The sequence below is a fragment of the Typopeltis vanoorti genome, chromosome 12 (assembly GCF_054136105.1).
Source record: "Typopeltis vanoorti isolate ZY-2024b chromosome 12, IOZ_Tvanoo_1.0, whole genome shotgun sequence".
In the NCBI taxonomy this organism is placed as follows: Eukaryota; Metazoa; Arthropoda; class Arachnida; order Uropygi; family Thelyphonidae; genus Typopeltis; species Typopeltis vanoorti.
Genome location: NC_143560.1, coordinates 69,492,049 through 69,508,736, shown reverse-complemented (window position 1 = coordinate 69,508,736; position 16,688 = coordinate 69,492,049). Strand labels below are relative to the sequence as shown.

General features: G+C 37.4%; 1 protein-coding gene across 2 annotated transcripts in view; it reads left to right on the top strand.

The window, feature by feature from the left end:
- The window catches only part of LRR (capping protein regulator and myosin 1 linker 1 leucine rich repeat protein), a 917,109-nt gene that overhangs the window by 357,101 nt on the left and 543,320 nt on the right, over positions 1-16,688 (top strand). The gene's annotated exons all lie outside the window — the stretch shown is intronic.

Below are 16,688 nucleotides of genomic sequence, written 5' to 3'. Positions count from 1 at the left end.
TGACCTTTGGAATTTCTACTCCTCTCTTACTTGGTCTGACTATTGTTTCCACTCACCTGACCCTAATACCTGCTGAAATTATTCTCACTGACATGAAGACCTTCATCCCCAATTCAAGGCATAATCCTCATCCACTTTCCAGGCCCTGGTTCATCTGAAAGTATTCCAAAGCAGTTGGAGAAAAATATTTAGCTTACTGTAGGTAGCTCGCTTTAAGAACTTCAGCTTCATCAACAGATCCAAATATGATTTTATAAAAGCCAACAGCAAAAAAGCTGTGCCTTCTGGTCCTTCACTAAGGCTGTTGGATGCAACTTCTGCTCTTCTGCATTTCCACCTATCTAATCCTGATGGCACTACTATTACTCTCCCAAAGATAAAGCTGACCTCCTGACATCTCTCTTTTCCTTGAGCTCCTGCATAGATGACCAAGGGAAATCATCTCTTACCTTATCAGAATCCAAATGCTGTATGCCTCCTTTAGTTTTTCAACAAAAAGAAATCAGGGAACTACTAAAACACTTGGATACTAAAGAGTGTTCTTTTTCCATGGCATCTCTCCAATTGTCCTAATGCATGAAAGAAATCTCACATCCATCTTATTTCTAAAAAGTGTGTTAGAAGTCACCAATCAAGCTACCAACCAATTGCCATCACCTCAGTCCTCTTCAAAATAATCATCAATAGTAATCACTAGCCAGCACCTCCACTACTTAGAGGCCCAACAATTAATCAGCAACCACCAGTACAGTTCTGCCATATCCCAGCTGACCAAATAACTAACTTATGAGGGTGTGCTGAAAAGTTTTGATAATCATGAAAGAATTGAGGTAAAATCATGTAACTTGAACGTTATTCTACATATTTCCCATGAAGTGTTATACACTTGTTACAATGCTGCTGCATCATTTGCAATTCTCTTAGAAAAATGTCTTTCCTTTGTTGCACAAATCAGTCCTCAATTGCAGATATGACTTCATCATCTGTGGTAAATTTTGTTCCTTTCAGTGTTTCTTTAAATTTGGGAATTGGAAATAGTCAGATGGGGCCAGGTCTGGCAAATAGGGTGGATGAGGCAGACATTGAAAGCCCATGCTGTGTATTGTCTGTTGGGTTTCATGAAAAGTATGAGCAAGTGCATTGTTTTGCAAAAGCAAAATGCCTGTGCTGAGTTTCCCATGACAGTTTTCCTTCAGTGCCTCCTTCAGTTGCTTCAGAGTTGTTGAATATACTGCTGCTATAACAGTTTCACCTCTTTTGAGGTACTTGGTAAGGATTGCATCATTCATATCCCAAAAGACAATGGCAAGAACCTTCCCTGCTGAGTTTTGGGTTCGGAACTTCTTGGGACGTGGAGAACCTTTATGTCTCAACTCCATTGACTGCTGTTTGGTCTCTGGATAATAGTGATGAAGCCATGTTGCATAAACAGTTACAGTACAAGCCAAAAAATTTACACCTGATTTCTCAAAATGACCCAAAATCCCTTGAGACGACAGCACATGGTCTCTCTTTTGGTCAGCATTCAAACATTTCTGGATGCACTTTGCTGAGATCTCCTGCATGTCCAGATATCAATGGATAATAACTCCAACTCATTACCTGGATCCGGAGTCTTTGCTATGTTTTTGGTTGGTATTTGTCTATCATCAGGGATCATGGCATACATGATATCAATGTTTTCAGGTGTGCGATTGCCGTGGAAGGTCTTTCTGACCTGAGGCACATCTGTTGTCTCAGGATGCCCAGTTTTAAACTTAGTCACCTATCTGGCGACTTTTGGGTATGCTGTGGCGCAGTCCTCTAAAGTCTCATACTAAGTTTGATGAATTTCAGCTGCAAACTTTCTTGCAGCACGAGAAACTTGATGATTGCCCACACCTCTGTGTCTTCGAATTTCTTCAAAACCTCTGACATGTTTTCTTATGTATCCTAAAAGAAAAACAAATTATTACAATTTCACAAAACATGGAGGTTAAAGGGTTTTCAAGATATGTTCTTTCTTGCGATTATATTAGTTGCTTTAATATCACTTTTGTTCTAAGTGTTTATCAGAACTTTTCAGCCCATCCCCTTATACATCACTTACCACTGGGCACATGCCATGAAAAGCTTCAGAGAAACTTGTGCTGTCACCCTTGCAAATGACAAATGACTATGTTTAGTATCATGGCCTGCTTAGCAAATTGCCATCCTTTGATTTCCCTGTCATCCACTGTATTTGGGTAGCCAACTTTCTGTCTGGTCATTCTCTGCAAGTCATGGTAGATGGCTCCCTGTCTTTGAGCTTCATCACCAATACTGGAGTGCCTTGAGGCTCTGTCCTGTCACCAACTCTGACTCTCTTGTTCATCAATGACCTACTCGCAGTTGCCACTAATCCTGTCCACAGCTTGTCCAATGGTAGTATGCTCCACTCATCCTGCTCATTCAACAAACCATGCACTACTCTGTCATCCTAGGCCACAAGAGCATCAACAACCAGCGCTTTAAATATTGATCTTCATACTATCCTTCAATGGGGGTATGTACAACCTTGTCATGCTCAATGCCACCAAAACACATTGTTGTCTTTTCTCTCCCAAAAGAGATCTTAGCTCCCCTATCCTTACCTTCAGTAACACACAGATCATCACACAAGACCTCTTTTAAAAACAAATAAAGAGGATATTTTATGTTATTGTGCTGTACATTCATATATTACTAATATTTAACCATTAATGCTCAAATATTATTATTAACATCTGACTGCAGTGGAGTCATTGACTTATTGTGAGAGGTACGCTCTCATATTCAAAGCTTATCCAACCATACCTTAAACTGATTCATTGAGTCTGCATTCATAACACACTCGGGCAATGCTTTCCACTCACCAACCACTCATCATGCAAAGAACCTACTCTTCAATCTTTCACTCACAACCTCCTTATACAGTTTCCCAGAATTGTCTCTTGTACTACTCTTCCTCCTTCCATTCTATGAAAAATTTCTTCCATATTAATCTGGTACCAATTCTGACTAACTTTTGGGCATACAAAAATGGCTGTCAGTTTAATGTTAGTAAGTGTAAAGTTATGCACTTTGGCATGATTAGATTTCCAGCGGCATATTATATTAGCTGGGTTATGCTGCAAGAAACTGAGAAGGCATGAGATCTTGATGTATTGGTGGATAAGTTCAAAGGTCACATAACAAAAGTTGCAAATACAACTTGGAGGATAATTGTGATGTTAAAGCAAACCTTGACATGTAAGAATAAGGAAGTCATTTTGCCTCTTAATAAGGCTTTGATAAGACCAACCCGGATTATTGTGTGCAGATTTGATCTCCCAGATTCAAAGAGGATGAAGAAGCTGTGGAAAGGAGGTCAAAGAAGAGTTACAAAGATTATATCTGGATTATGAGATTTAAATTATGAGAATAGATTGCGAGTATATGGATTACAGGCTCTGGTTAACAGGAGAAAGAGGAGGTGATATGATAAAGTCTATAAACTTTTGAATGGGTATTACAGGATAGCGTTTGATGAAATGTTTTGTTATAATGGAAGGGGAGAGAACAAAGTTTGGGGCATCCATGGAATATGTAAGATCTAAGTTTTTCTCCCACAGAGCAGTGAGTGATTGGAATAGTTTGCCTTTAAGCGTAGTGAGTGCATCTAGTATGAATGAATTTAAGAAAAGGTATGACAACTGGTTTGGGTGATTTATAGCCTCCCTCAATGAGTTCTTGACTCTTCATCAGTTCTTCCCCCCATCATGTTCATTAGGCTTTGCAGATTACATTCTTTCAATCTATCCTCATACTCCAGATTCCAAAGACCAGTTACAGACTTTGTAAATCTTCTCTGGATCCTTTCTAACATATCTTCATAATCATGAAAATCCAGGTGTCCATATCTGTGCACACGGTTCAATCATAACTTCTTTATTTCTGCATGTCATGGTCCTTGGCATCATTGCCATTATCTGATCTGACGACTTCACAACTTGTGCAATGGAGCTCCTGAATTTCAGGTCCTTGTCCACCCACTACTCTCAGATCTATCATCTTCTCTATCTGCTTCAAAATTTCTCCCTAAGTGTATACTTTTGCATCACATTGCTGCTTGTCAAACTTTAAAACCTGATGCTTTGCAGCATTGAATTGATAGTTCTGTTTACCTGCCTTCATACAATCTTGTTCAAGTTTTTCTGTAATGCCATGACATCTGCGTGACTCGGCATTGTTCTCCCCAATTTTGCATCAGCTGAGAACCAGTTAGACCCATCCCAATATCATTAATATACAAGTTGAATAACAGTTGTCCAAATATAGACCCCTGCAGCACTTTCCTATTTCAGGATACTGCACCCCCATATACAACTTTCTGATTCCTATCTCACAGTCAGTCACTGATTCAACTCACTAGTCTTATCCAATCCCATTTATTTCAGTTTTTGTAACATCTTATGATATGGCAGTCTATGAAAAGGCTTTTGCAAAATCAAAGTATACCACTTTATCTGCATCTACCTTGTCGAATACATTTATCACATTGCTATAGCATGATCTTCCTTTAAAAAAACCCATGCTAATCCCTAATAAACTCACTAATCCCTCCAGTACCTGAACCACAACTCCAAATCTACAGATTGGTCTCTAATTTGTAGTAACAGCCTTATCACCACCTTTATGCAGTGGAACAATTTTACCTTCTTTCTGCTCTCTTGTAACCTCTGCTATTGTAAGACTTATTAAACAGGCATGCCAATGCTACTGCCAATTCTTTGAAACATTCCCTTGTGGAACAGGATTTGATATGTCATCAAATCCTGTTCCGTTATTGTCATTAAGCTTATTTATTTCCTCATATATATCCTGCTCACTCACAGTTAAGCCATCCTCTCTAATTTGCTCTACACCCAAGTTTCTCATGCATTCACCCTAATAAGGATGAAAGACCCTTATAAATTGTTCACTGAATAACCCATCTATATCTTCTGCAGCAGTTGCCATCACAAATCTTCATCCATTAACATCATCTTACCATAATCATTCATCCTTTCCACATATCTGAAAAAATCTCTGTTTTTTCTTGACCTGATTTGTTAATTTTTACTCCTACAGTGGTTTTGCTGTTCTTATCACCTGATCACTTTCTTGGCCTGCTCTTTATACTCTTCATGCAAAATTGATTGATACTAATCATCTTATGCTTCCCCCCCTCACCCCCACAGTATTCTCTTTTTCCAAATTTCGTGCTTAATCCCTTCATTCATCCATTGGACACCTATTTTGTTCATTTTTTTTCCCTTCGGGATACATTCGCACATTGATGTTAAATATTTTCGGTCAGTTCTCACATAGCTTTTATCTCCCTCCTGCTTAATACCTCATTCCATTCAATAATACCAGTCCATCTCCTAAGCTTTACATAATCACTGGCCTTGTAATTCCACATATATTCTTTTCTTCCTGAATTCTTCTTATGGCTAGCCACAACCCAGGTGATCACTCTCACTAACTAGAGGGAAGTGTGAAACCCCACTCATTATTATATTCTCTGATGAAAATGATCAGATTTAAGACTCTAGATCCTCATGTGCCCTCCTTTATGTACTGCTTAAAATAGTTGTCTCTCAAGAAATTCATTTTCCTTATTCCCAAATTCCCACTACTCTTCATTTTAGTGTATACTTCTATAATTGAAATTACCCATAATAATCATCCTTCCCTTGTTCACTAACCCCAGTTGCTTATACATTTCTTCATTACTACACTCAACATTACTGGACTAAATATCTCTTCTTGTCAACCTCCACATCACAGTCTACTGACTCAAAATCATTGCCACTATTTACATCTTACATCTCAATTTTGTGTTGACATAATTCACCTGTATCATCTTACCCTTCCATTTCCATTCCTGTCAGGATGTCATCCTTATCTAATCATTGATGTTGTTTGTTGTTGGTTGTGATTTCTCTACACTTAACCATTCCCAGTTACCTTTATCACCACTTATTATTATTATCATCAACAGACCTCCATGTAGTCAAGAGACTCATGGAAGGTCCTGCTCTCACTTGCATAGCTCATCATACTGCGACTTAAATGCATTTTCTGTCCCTGCATTCCAACCAACCACCATTCTCCATACAGAAAATCTACTCCTCACCCACTTGGTCACACTCACCTTATACAGCTTCCAGATATGACCTCTCATTCTCGCTGTCTCCAGGTATTCTACAAAAAAATCTCATCCACCTAAATCTGATAATTACCCATTTACTAACTTATATATCTTCACTCTTCCTTCTATCCACTAGGTTCTGTAATTTGCATTCTCTCAATCTTTTCTCATATTCCACATTCCAGAGACCAGAAACCAACTTAGTCAGTTGTCTCTGGACCCTCTCCAACATCATTCTTTTTAAAAATTGGTGACCAAATCTGTGCACATTAATCCATATGTGACTTAATCAAAGTCTTGTACAATGGTATCAAAACATCCTTACTTCTACATGTCAGTGTTTTCTGCATCATTCACATTATCAGCTGTGTTGCCCCATCAATCCTATGCATCAATCATTCCCATTAATCCTATGCTCTGCATCCCATCTTTGCTTCCCAAATTTTAAAATGTTACACTTTGTATACTTTCTCAAGTATAATTGAGAAAAGGTTATGAAAAATTGTGGAAGGATTGTGTAAATAGAACATTATATTGAGCAATATTTTCCTTATTTGAGTAGTGAGGATTTAGAATTCCTCCACTTCTACAAAAGTAGGAGTAGAGGAATTTTTTGAGGCTTTAGAGAAAGAAACTGACACAAAGAAAAAGGAAAAGTTGGTCCTTGTGGGGGATCTAAAGAGCAGAGTAGGAAATGATTGTCAGATATACAAAAATATTTTGTGAAAATTTGGAGAAAAGAGCAAAGCTAGTAATAATGGTGAATGCCTGTTGGATTTCTGCTCAGGACATGGACTGGTTATTACTAACACCATGTTCCAACATAAAAATATGCACAAATTCACATGGAGAGAAGAGGCAAGGAATAAGAAAAGTCTCATTGACTATGTTATTGTTGATAGTGATGTTTTCTCCCTGGTACAGGACAACAGAGTGTACAGAGGATTTGAAATTGGAAATGATCACCATTTATTCTTGAGCAGAATAAAACTGAATTTCATATTGAAAAGAATGACATGTAAGAAAGTTTTAAAGTGAATACAAGTTGAGCAGCTCTCAGATATAAACTGTAGACTAAAATACAAAAAGATTATTGATGAGAAAAATGAAAGAGTTTGAGAACAGGAACCAGACCTTGGAGATTTAGTAGCAAGCCTTGAAGAAAACCATGATTGATTCTGCCAGAGAGGCATGTGGTGAGGTTGTGTGCAAGGATCAAAAAATCAGAACTCCATAGTGGACACAGGAAGTTAAAGATGCAGTGAAGGAAAAGAAAAAAGCATATCAAAAGTTCCTGGCAAATAAGTCAGCTTGTACTCTTAGAGAATACAGAGACAAATGTAAGAAAGTTAAATACTGTGTAAAACTAGCTAAACAAAAGTCAGTGCAGGACTTGGACAAGAACATAGGAAATAAATATCAAAAAGTGCTAAAATATTCTGGAGGTTGTTGAAGAAGCTCGGAAATGGAGTAAAGAGTGCAAAGGGAGTTAGAGATGATAAAGGTGACATGAAAACAGGAGAAAAAAGATATCCTTGAGGTATGGAGTAATTACTTTGAAAAATTGCTAAATGAAACAAGCAGTGATAGCACAGTGGTAAAAAACACACAACATGCATGCAGTCAGGAATACATATCCATACTTGAAGTAGAAAAAGCTATCAAATGCTTGAAATGTGGAAAGGCAGCAGGAGTAGATGATATTCGACCAGAAATGCTGAAGTATGGTGGTATAAAAGTCTTACAGTGCACTGCATAGTTCAGAAGGCCTGAACAGAGGAATGAATTCCCGATGATTGGAGTAGAGCTCTCATAGTACCCATATATTAAAAAGGGAAATAAAACTGAATGTGAGAATTACAGAGGTATTTCCCTACTGAGTGTTCCTGGCAAGATCTATGCAAGTATACTTGAGAAACGGTTGAGAAGAATTGTGGAAGAAAAGCTTGGTGAAGAACAAGCTGGATTCAGGCCAAATAGAGGCTGTCAGGATCAGATCTTCACTTCATGACAAATAGTTTTTTCATGGGAATATAACAAAGATCTGTATTTAAGTTTTGTCGATCTGGAAAAGACATATGACGAGGTGCCAAGAGAGAAGCTATTCAATACGCTACAGTTATATGGTGTCAATGGGGCATTATATCAAGCAATACTTAGCCTTTATTTCAGTTGTAAGTCAGCAGTTAGAATTGAAGGAAGTACAGGAAGATGGTTTAATGTTGAATCTGGTGTGAGACAAGGATGTTCATTATCCCCTCTATTTTTCATTATCTATATGGATCATATTATGAAGGAAAGCGATATTAAACATGAGATCAAAATTGGAGATGTTAATGTTAGCTCTTTGCTTTATGCAGACGATGTTATACTTCTAAATAAATCTGCTACAATTCTGCAAGATTCCCTGACTAAATTGAATAACTGTTGTAATAGATATGGTATGAAGAGCAGCAATAAAAAGACAATGACAATGAAAATAGGCAGAATTGTTGAAAATGTTAACTGCTTTGTGAACGGGGAACCTGTGAAACAAGTAAAACATTTCAGCTACTTAGGCAGAATTTTTAGTGAAGATGGTAAATTAAATATGGAAATAGACAACAAAATCAATAATGCTGGTATGGTAGGAAGTCAACTGAATAAATTTATATGGAATAAGAGAGAAATTAGCCAAAACACTAAATTAGCTGTATGCAAGACAGTGTTCAAATCAATTTTAACTTATGGATCTGAGAATCCTAAGAAAGGTTAGGGGCATGAACAGATGGCATCAATGGCAATATCATATTAAAAACGAGGATATTAGGAAAGAACCTGACTTTGTCAGTATCCTGGAATGCGTTAGCAGAGCTAATCTCCGGTGATATGGTCACATAAACAGAATGGGCAAGGGAAGATTAGCAAAACAATTTTTCTCTGCCAGGTTGGCAGGAAAACAACCCAGAGGAAGACCAAGATATAGGTGGATTGATACAGTATAAAGTGCCTCAGACGATAGAAATATAAGAACTGATAATGTTGGAGTCTTGACAAGTAACAGACTGATATGGAGCAAAATTGTAGATGGGAAGTTAGTAATGATTTAAATTTTTCATGTAGTACTATCATATCCTGTACACCCCTTGAGGGTACATGGCAGGGATTTGATGATGATGCATTTAGAATTGAAGGATGTACAAGCAGATGTTAAATCAGGTGTGAGAGACAAGGGTGCACATTATCCTCACTGTTATTCATCCTCTGTGTGTGAATCACATTATGCAGGAAAGTGGTATTAATCCTGATATCAAATTTGAAGATGTTAATCTTAGCTCTTTACTATATGCAGATGGTGTTATATTTCTAAATAAATCCAGTACAGGTTTGCAAGATTCCCTGACTAAATTGAATAACTGCTGTGATAAATTTGGTATGAAAGTCTAATAAAAAGGTAAAGACAGTGAAAATAGAAAGAAACATTGAAAACATCTAACTGCATTCTGAATGGAGAACACATAGAGAACAAGTGAAATATTAAAGTTATTTAGCCACAATTTTTTAGTAAATATGGCAAATTAAATATGGAATTAGACTGAAGTATTGGCAAATTTGGTGTCATAACAAGTCAACTGAATAAATTTATATGGAATAAGAGAGAAAATTTAACCAAAATACCAAACTAATTATATACAAGAAGTGTTCAAACCAGTGTTAACTTATGAATGTGAGAGCTGTGTTAGAAATAAAACACTAGATTATGAAAAAGATTATGGGACTAAACGGATGGTATCAATGGCAGTATCTTATTAAAAATGAGTGCTAGGAAAGAACTTGGCAATGTCCCTTAAACAGAATGGGAGAGGGAAGATTAGCAAAAGAAGTGTTCTTTTCTAGGATGGCAGAAAAAGACCCAGAGAAACAGCAAGATCTTGATGAATTGATACAATTAGAATTGCCTTAGATGACAAGTACAGGATCATATAATATTGGAGTCTTGATAGATAACAGATTAATTTTGACAAAAATTGTTATAGGAAGTTAGTAATGGTGTCATTTTCCATGTAGTACTGTAATAATGTCCTGTACTTCCCCTGACAGTACATATCAGGAATTCAATGCAAGAGGGAAATAGTGCAAGTGGTTTTGAGGCACAATGGTATGAGGTGGAGGTGAATCGAATGAAATACTTTGTTGGGTCAGATACCTTCCCCCTTACATATAACTTACATATAATGCATATAAGCAAATTAGCTATGCAAATAGGAAAAGGGTGATCATTATGTGTGATTTTAATTTTGGAAATAGAAATTGGGATGACAAGATAGAAACTGGATGTAAACAAAATGGATTCTTGAGTTTTTGAGAGACAACCACTTCAGACAGTATGTAACAGAGGGCACATGAGAATTGAGGGTCTTGGATTTGATCATTTCATCAGAAGATGTCATTCTAAATGAGGTGTCAAATCTCCCTCCAGTTGGAGAGAGTGACCATGAAATGATTACCTGGATGGTTTTCAGCCATGTGAGCACTTCTGTGAGGAAAGGATATATGCGGAACCACAAGGCTGTTGATTATGTGAAGCTAAGGAGACATGTATCATGGAATGAGGAGTTGGGTGGAAAGGAGATCAGTGCTGCTTGGTTGCTGTTCAAAAACTATCTAGTAGAAGCAATGCCTGAATATATTCGAAGGGTCATAAGGTTAAATGAGGTAGGTGTTAAATGGATGAATGAAAGGACGTGGAAAATTTAGAGCAACAGATGAAGAAAAGAGATTGACTGTGAATCAACAACAGGTATATGAGGAATTTAGTAAATGGATGTTTATAAGGCTTCTGAACTTGATGATATATCACCACATATTTTGAAGGAATATGCCAGAGAGTTGACAAATATGCCAAGGCAGAAGTTGTTTAATGTGAGTCTTACTCTGGGTCAAGTTCCAAAGGAGTGAAAGGACTGTAAAATTTTACTGCTTCATAAGGGAGGTGACAGAACTCAAGCATCAAATTACAAGTTAATCTGTGTGTCAGTTGTTGTAGTTCAAGTGTTGTAGAGGCTAGTGAGAACCAGGATCCAGAATTGGGTTGGCAACAGGGGTATTACAAGGATGGTGTGAAAAGTTCTCAGCCTAACAGTGAAAAAACGAGTTTATAATTTAAAAATTATTTTTATTTTTAAACATAATCTCCCAAAAGACTAATACATTTATTCCAGCTATGCTCCAGTGGCATTATCCTGTCCCTGTAGTGGTTCTCAGTAAGATCTGCAAAATTCCCCTCTACAGCTGCAGTCACCTCTTGATTCTAAGAAAATCGCTGATCAGCGAGGAAGAGTTTTAGTTTTTGGAAGAGATAGAAGTCAGAGGGAGCCAAATTTGGAGAATAGAGTGGAAGTTCCAACAATTCATAGTGCACATCCCTTAATTTTCCCATTGCCAAAACACCTTTGTGGGCAAGTGCATTGTCCTAATGAAAGATGATTTTTTTTTCCTGCAAACTGGGTCTTTTCTCACGAATTTTTCCATCTAATCTGGTTAAAAGATTGGAATAATATTCCCCGGTTATTGTTTTACCCTTTTCAAGATAATTAATAAACAAAATGCCTTTAGCATCCCAAATCACCGATGCCGTGACCTTTCCTGCTGATGGAACGGATTTGTCTTCTTTGGCACTGAACAACGGCTTCTGTCCACTGTTTTGACTGCTGTTTGGATTCTGGTATGTAATGGTGAATCCAAGTCTCATCCACAGTAATAAATTGATGCACAAAATCAGTTTTATTCTTGTTAAAATGCTCCAAGCAGTACTCAGAGATTTTCATGTAAGTGCGTTTTTGATCTGCTGTAAGCAAGCGCTGCACCCATCTTACGCAAAGATTTTTCATTTGCAATTCTTCATGCAAAATATATCCTACACGTTCTTTTGAAATGCCTATAGGCTCAGTAATTTCACACACTTTGACTCGCTGCTCATCCAATAGCATATCGTGCACTCGATCATTGATTTCTGGTGGTGTTATACTTTTTGGACGTCCTTCACGTGGGTCATCTTCAGGCTAGTACGACCATGTTTAAACTCGGCAGCCCATTTCCTAATTGTCGAAAACGAAGGAGAAGAGTGCCCATAAACTTTTATGAAATTCGAGTGAATTTCTTTTGGTGTTAAACTTTCTTTTACAAAGAATTTTATAGCCGCACGATACTCAATTTTATCTATTTCAAGAGATACAGACAACACTTTTGCTTGACAATTGTATAAAACAAACTACTTGATAGAATGACTTTCAATTTCATATGGATGCTTATGACAGATTGTACAAACTTAGAAAAAAAAATCTTGCCGATAATGTTGCCATCTATGGTCGAAGCTGAGAACTTCTCAGACCACCCTCTTACCTCTGATAGACAGAATGGATTTCCTAAAGGGAGGTCATATTTTAGTAATTCATCATCATCATCATCAAATTCCTGCCATGTACCCTCAAGGGGTGTACAGGATATGATAGTACTACATGAAAAAAAATTACATCATTATTAATTTCCTATCTACAATTTTCCTCCAAATCAGTCTGTTACTTGTCAACACTCCAACATTATCAGATCTTATATTTCTATCGTCTAAAGCACTTTGTACCGTATCAATCCACCTATATCTTGGTCTTCCTCTGGGTCGTTTTGCTGCCAACCTGGCAGAGAACACTTGTTTTGCTAATCTTTCTTCGCCCATTCTGTTTAAGTGACCATACCACCTGAGATTAGCTCTGCTAACACATTCCTGGATGCTGACAATGTCAAGTTCTTTCCTAATATCCTCGTTTCTAATATGATACTGCCATTGATGCCATCTGTTCATGCCTATAATCTTTCTCAGGACTCTCATATCTGTGGTCTCTAGTCTTTGGTCAAGTGTTTTACTTCTGACCTAGCTCTCAGATCCATAAGTTAAAACTGGTTTGAACACTGTCTTGTATACAGCTAATTTAGTGTTCCGACTAATTTCTCTCTTATTCCATATGAATTTATTCAATTGACTTCCCACCATACCAGCTTTGCTGATTCTGTTGTCTATTTCTATATTTAATTTACCATCTTCAGTAAAAATCGTGCCTAAATAGCTGAAATGTTTTACTTGTTCCACAGGTTCTCCATTCACAACACAGTTAACATTTTCAATGATTCTGCCTATTTTCATTGTCTTTGTCTTTTTATTGCTGACCTTCATACCATATCTACTACAACAGCTATTCAGTTTAGTCAGAGAATCTTGCAGACTTGTAGCGGATTTATTTAGAAGTATAACATCATCCGCATAAAGCAAAGAGCTGACATTAACATCTCCAATTTTGATATCATGTTTAATACCACTTTCCTTCATAATGTGATCCATATAGATAATGAATAACAGAGGGGATAATGTACATCCTTGTCTCACACCAGATTTAACATTAAACCATCTTCCTGTACTTCCTTCAATTCTAACTGCTGACTTACAACTCAAATAAAGACTAAGTATTGCTTGATATAATGCCCCATTGATACCATATAACTGCAGCATATTGAATAGCTTCTCTCTTGGCACCTTGTCATATGCCTTTTCCAGATCGACAAAACTTAAATACAGATCTTTGTTATATTCCCATGCTTTCTCGACTATTTGTCGTAAAGTGAAGATCTGATCCTGACAGCCTCTATTTGGCCTGAATCCAGCTTGTTCTTCACCAAGCTTTTCTTCCACAATTCTTCTCAACCGTTTCTCAAGTATACTTGCATAGATCTTGCCAGGAACACTCAGTAGGGAAATTCTTCTGTAATTCTCACATGCAGTTTTATTTCCCTTTTTATATATGGGTACTATGAAGAGCTCTACTCCAATCATCGGGAATTCGTCCCTCTGTCCAGCCTTTCTGAACTATGCAGTGCAGCCACTGTAAGACTCTTATACCACCATACTTCAGCATTTCTGGTCGAATATCATCTACTCCTGCTGCCTTTCCACATTTCAAGCCTTTGATGGCTTTTCTACTTCAAGTATGGATATGTATTCCTGACTGCATGCCTGGTCAGTGTTTTTTACCAGTGTGCTGTCATCACTGCTTGTTTCATTTAGCAGTTTTTCAAAGTAATTACTCCATACTTCAAGGATATCTTTTTCTACCGTTTTCATGTCACCTTTATCATCTCTAATTCCTTTTACCGCACTCTTTCCTCCATTCTTAAGCTTCTTCAACAACCTCCAGAATATTTTGCCACCTTCTTGATATTTATTTTCTATATTCTTGCCAAAGTCCTCCCATGACTTTTGTTTAGCTAGTTTTACACAGTGTTTAGCATTCTTGCATTTGTCTCTATATTCTCTAAGAGCACAAGCTGACTTATTTGACAGGAACTTTTGGTATGCTTTCTTCTTTTCCTTCACTGCCTCTTTAACTTCCTGTGTCCACCAGGGAGTTCTGATTTTTTTATCCTTACAGACAACCTCACCACATGCCTCTCTGGCAGAATCAATCAATGTTTTCTTCAGAGTTTGCCACTGAATCTCCAAGGTTTGATTCCTGTTCTCAAAGTCTCAGTTTTTCTTCAATAATCTTTGTGTATTTTAGTCTACAGCTCACATCTGAGAGCTGCTCAACTTTTATTTGCTTTAAAACTTTCTTACATGTTATTCTTTTCAATATGAAATTCAATTTTATCCTGCTCAAGACTAAATAGTGATCACTTCCAATTTCAAATCCTCTGTACACTCTGGTGCCCTGCACCAGGGAGAAAACATCACTATCAACAATAACATAGTCAATGAGACTTTTCTTATTCCTAGCCTCTTCTCTCCATGTGAATTTGTGCACATTTTTATGTTGGAACATGGTGTTAGTAATAACCAGTCCATGTCCTGAGCAAAATCCAACAGATATTTGCCATTATTATTAGCTTTGCTCTTTTCTCCAAATTTTCCCAAAATATTTTTGTATGTCTCACAATCATTTCCTACTCTGCTATTTAGATCCACAACAAGGACCAACTTTTCATTTTTCATTATGTCAGTTGCTTTTTCTAAAGCCTCAAAAAATTCCTCCACTTCTACCTTAGTAGAACCTTCTGTGGGACCATAGGCACAAATAAGTCTCATTGTCCAGTTCCCCATTCTCCTATTTGCCCACATTACTCTACTTGAGACTGACTGCCATTCAGGAAGATTAGCTTCGTATTTTGTGTTGAATACTATGGCTACTCCTTCTTTTCCTTGATTGTCATTGCCTGATTTTAGTAATTTACTTAGTTATTAAAACAAGATTATAGCTTCATTGGACGAGGGAGATGGATATACAGTGGTATACTTAGATTTTGCCAAGACTTTTTTGATAGATTACCACATAAGTTGATAGTCAAATTAGAGCAGGTAGGTTTGGATATTAGACTAGTTCATTGAATTGGAGAATGGCTATCTGCTAAATATACCACCACCACTTAATGTAAAACTGAGGTCAATGATCACAAACTTTAGAACATTCGTGTGTCATCTGTGCATGAAGGTGTTGGAGAGGCTGGTTAGAGATGGATTATAGAATTGGATTAATAAGAATAGTAAACTTTCCAAATGGGCAACTAAAGCCTCTCCCAGCCAAGTCCTTCCCACCTTCCTGTGTGGCCAGTTTCCCAGACTGGGCTCTGACAGGCCAAGTATTACCACCTTAAATGCATATCTTCCGTAGTTGTGAGGAAATGCACTAGACCTCTAGGTTGTAGATGTCTTCCATCTCCTGTTGATACACTATGACCCTGCTTTTTGGAGGTGTGAAGTGGCTATATTTCATCCATAGAGTAGGACCTCCAGTTTCTGTTCCTCCCTCCTCTTATATGCAGTGTGGGTGGTGGTATCCTTATTGGTCATGCTCAACATCTTATCAATATTCTACTTGGATCTGTTTCTGCTCCATTTGAGGTTACAGCAGTAAAATAGTTTTCCACAGGTTGTTTGCCAAGTAGTGCACAGGAACGAACCCAATGGTAATTCATTGCTAGAGGTTTCCAGATCACCTGGCTGATAATTCTGCTGTCACCTGACAGATTGTGCCTGGAGAGAGACACTGTCTGAGGCCACACTTGGAATGGAGTCTGGATACTCGATTCCAAATGTGTGAGGTATGTATACAATTCCCTCACTCCTGCTGCATGCCCTTGCTCTTTACATTTCCTGAATCAACAACTCCATGCACAAAAGTCAATCATACAAATATTACTATTTTTACTGCAGATCTAAACAAAAAAAAAACTCCAATAAAAAATAACTAAGGTATGAAAAATCTAACAAAAAGTTTTAAAAATAATAAAAATATGCTCCCCCCCCCCCTAAAAAATATCAAAATTTCTTCCCATAAAAAATGCTTCTCCATCCATTTCACCAACATTCAAGACATCAGTACAAACATCATTGATATATACCACCACTTCTAAGCATTAAAACCTGGTCCCTTTTCTTAATAGAACCCCATTTGGCCTCCTCCTTCACCAAGGTCCACCTCCACTGTCCCAA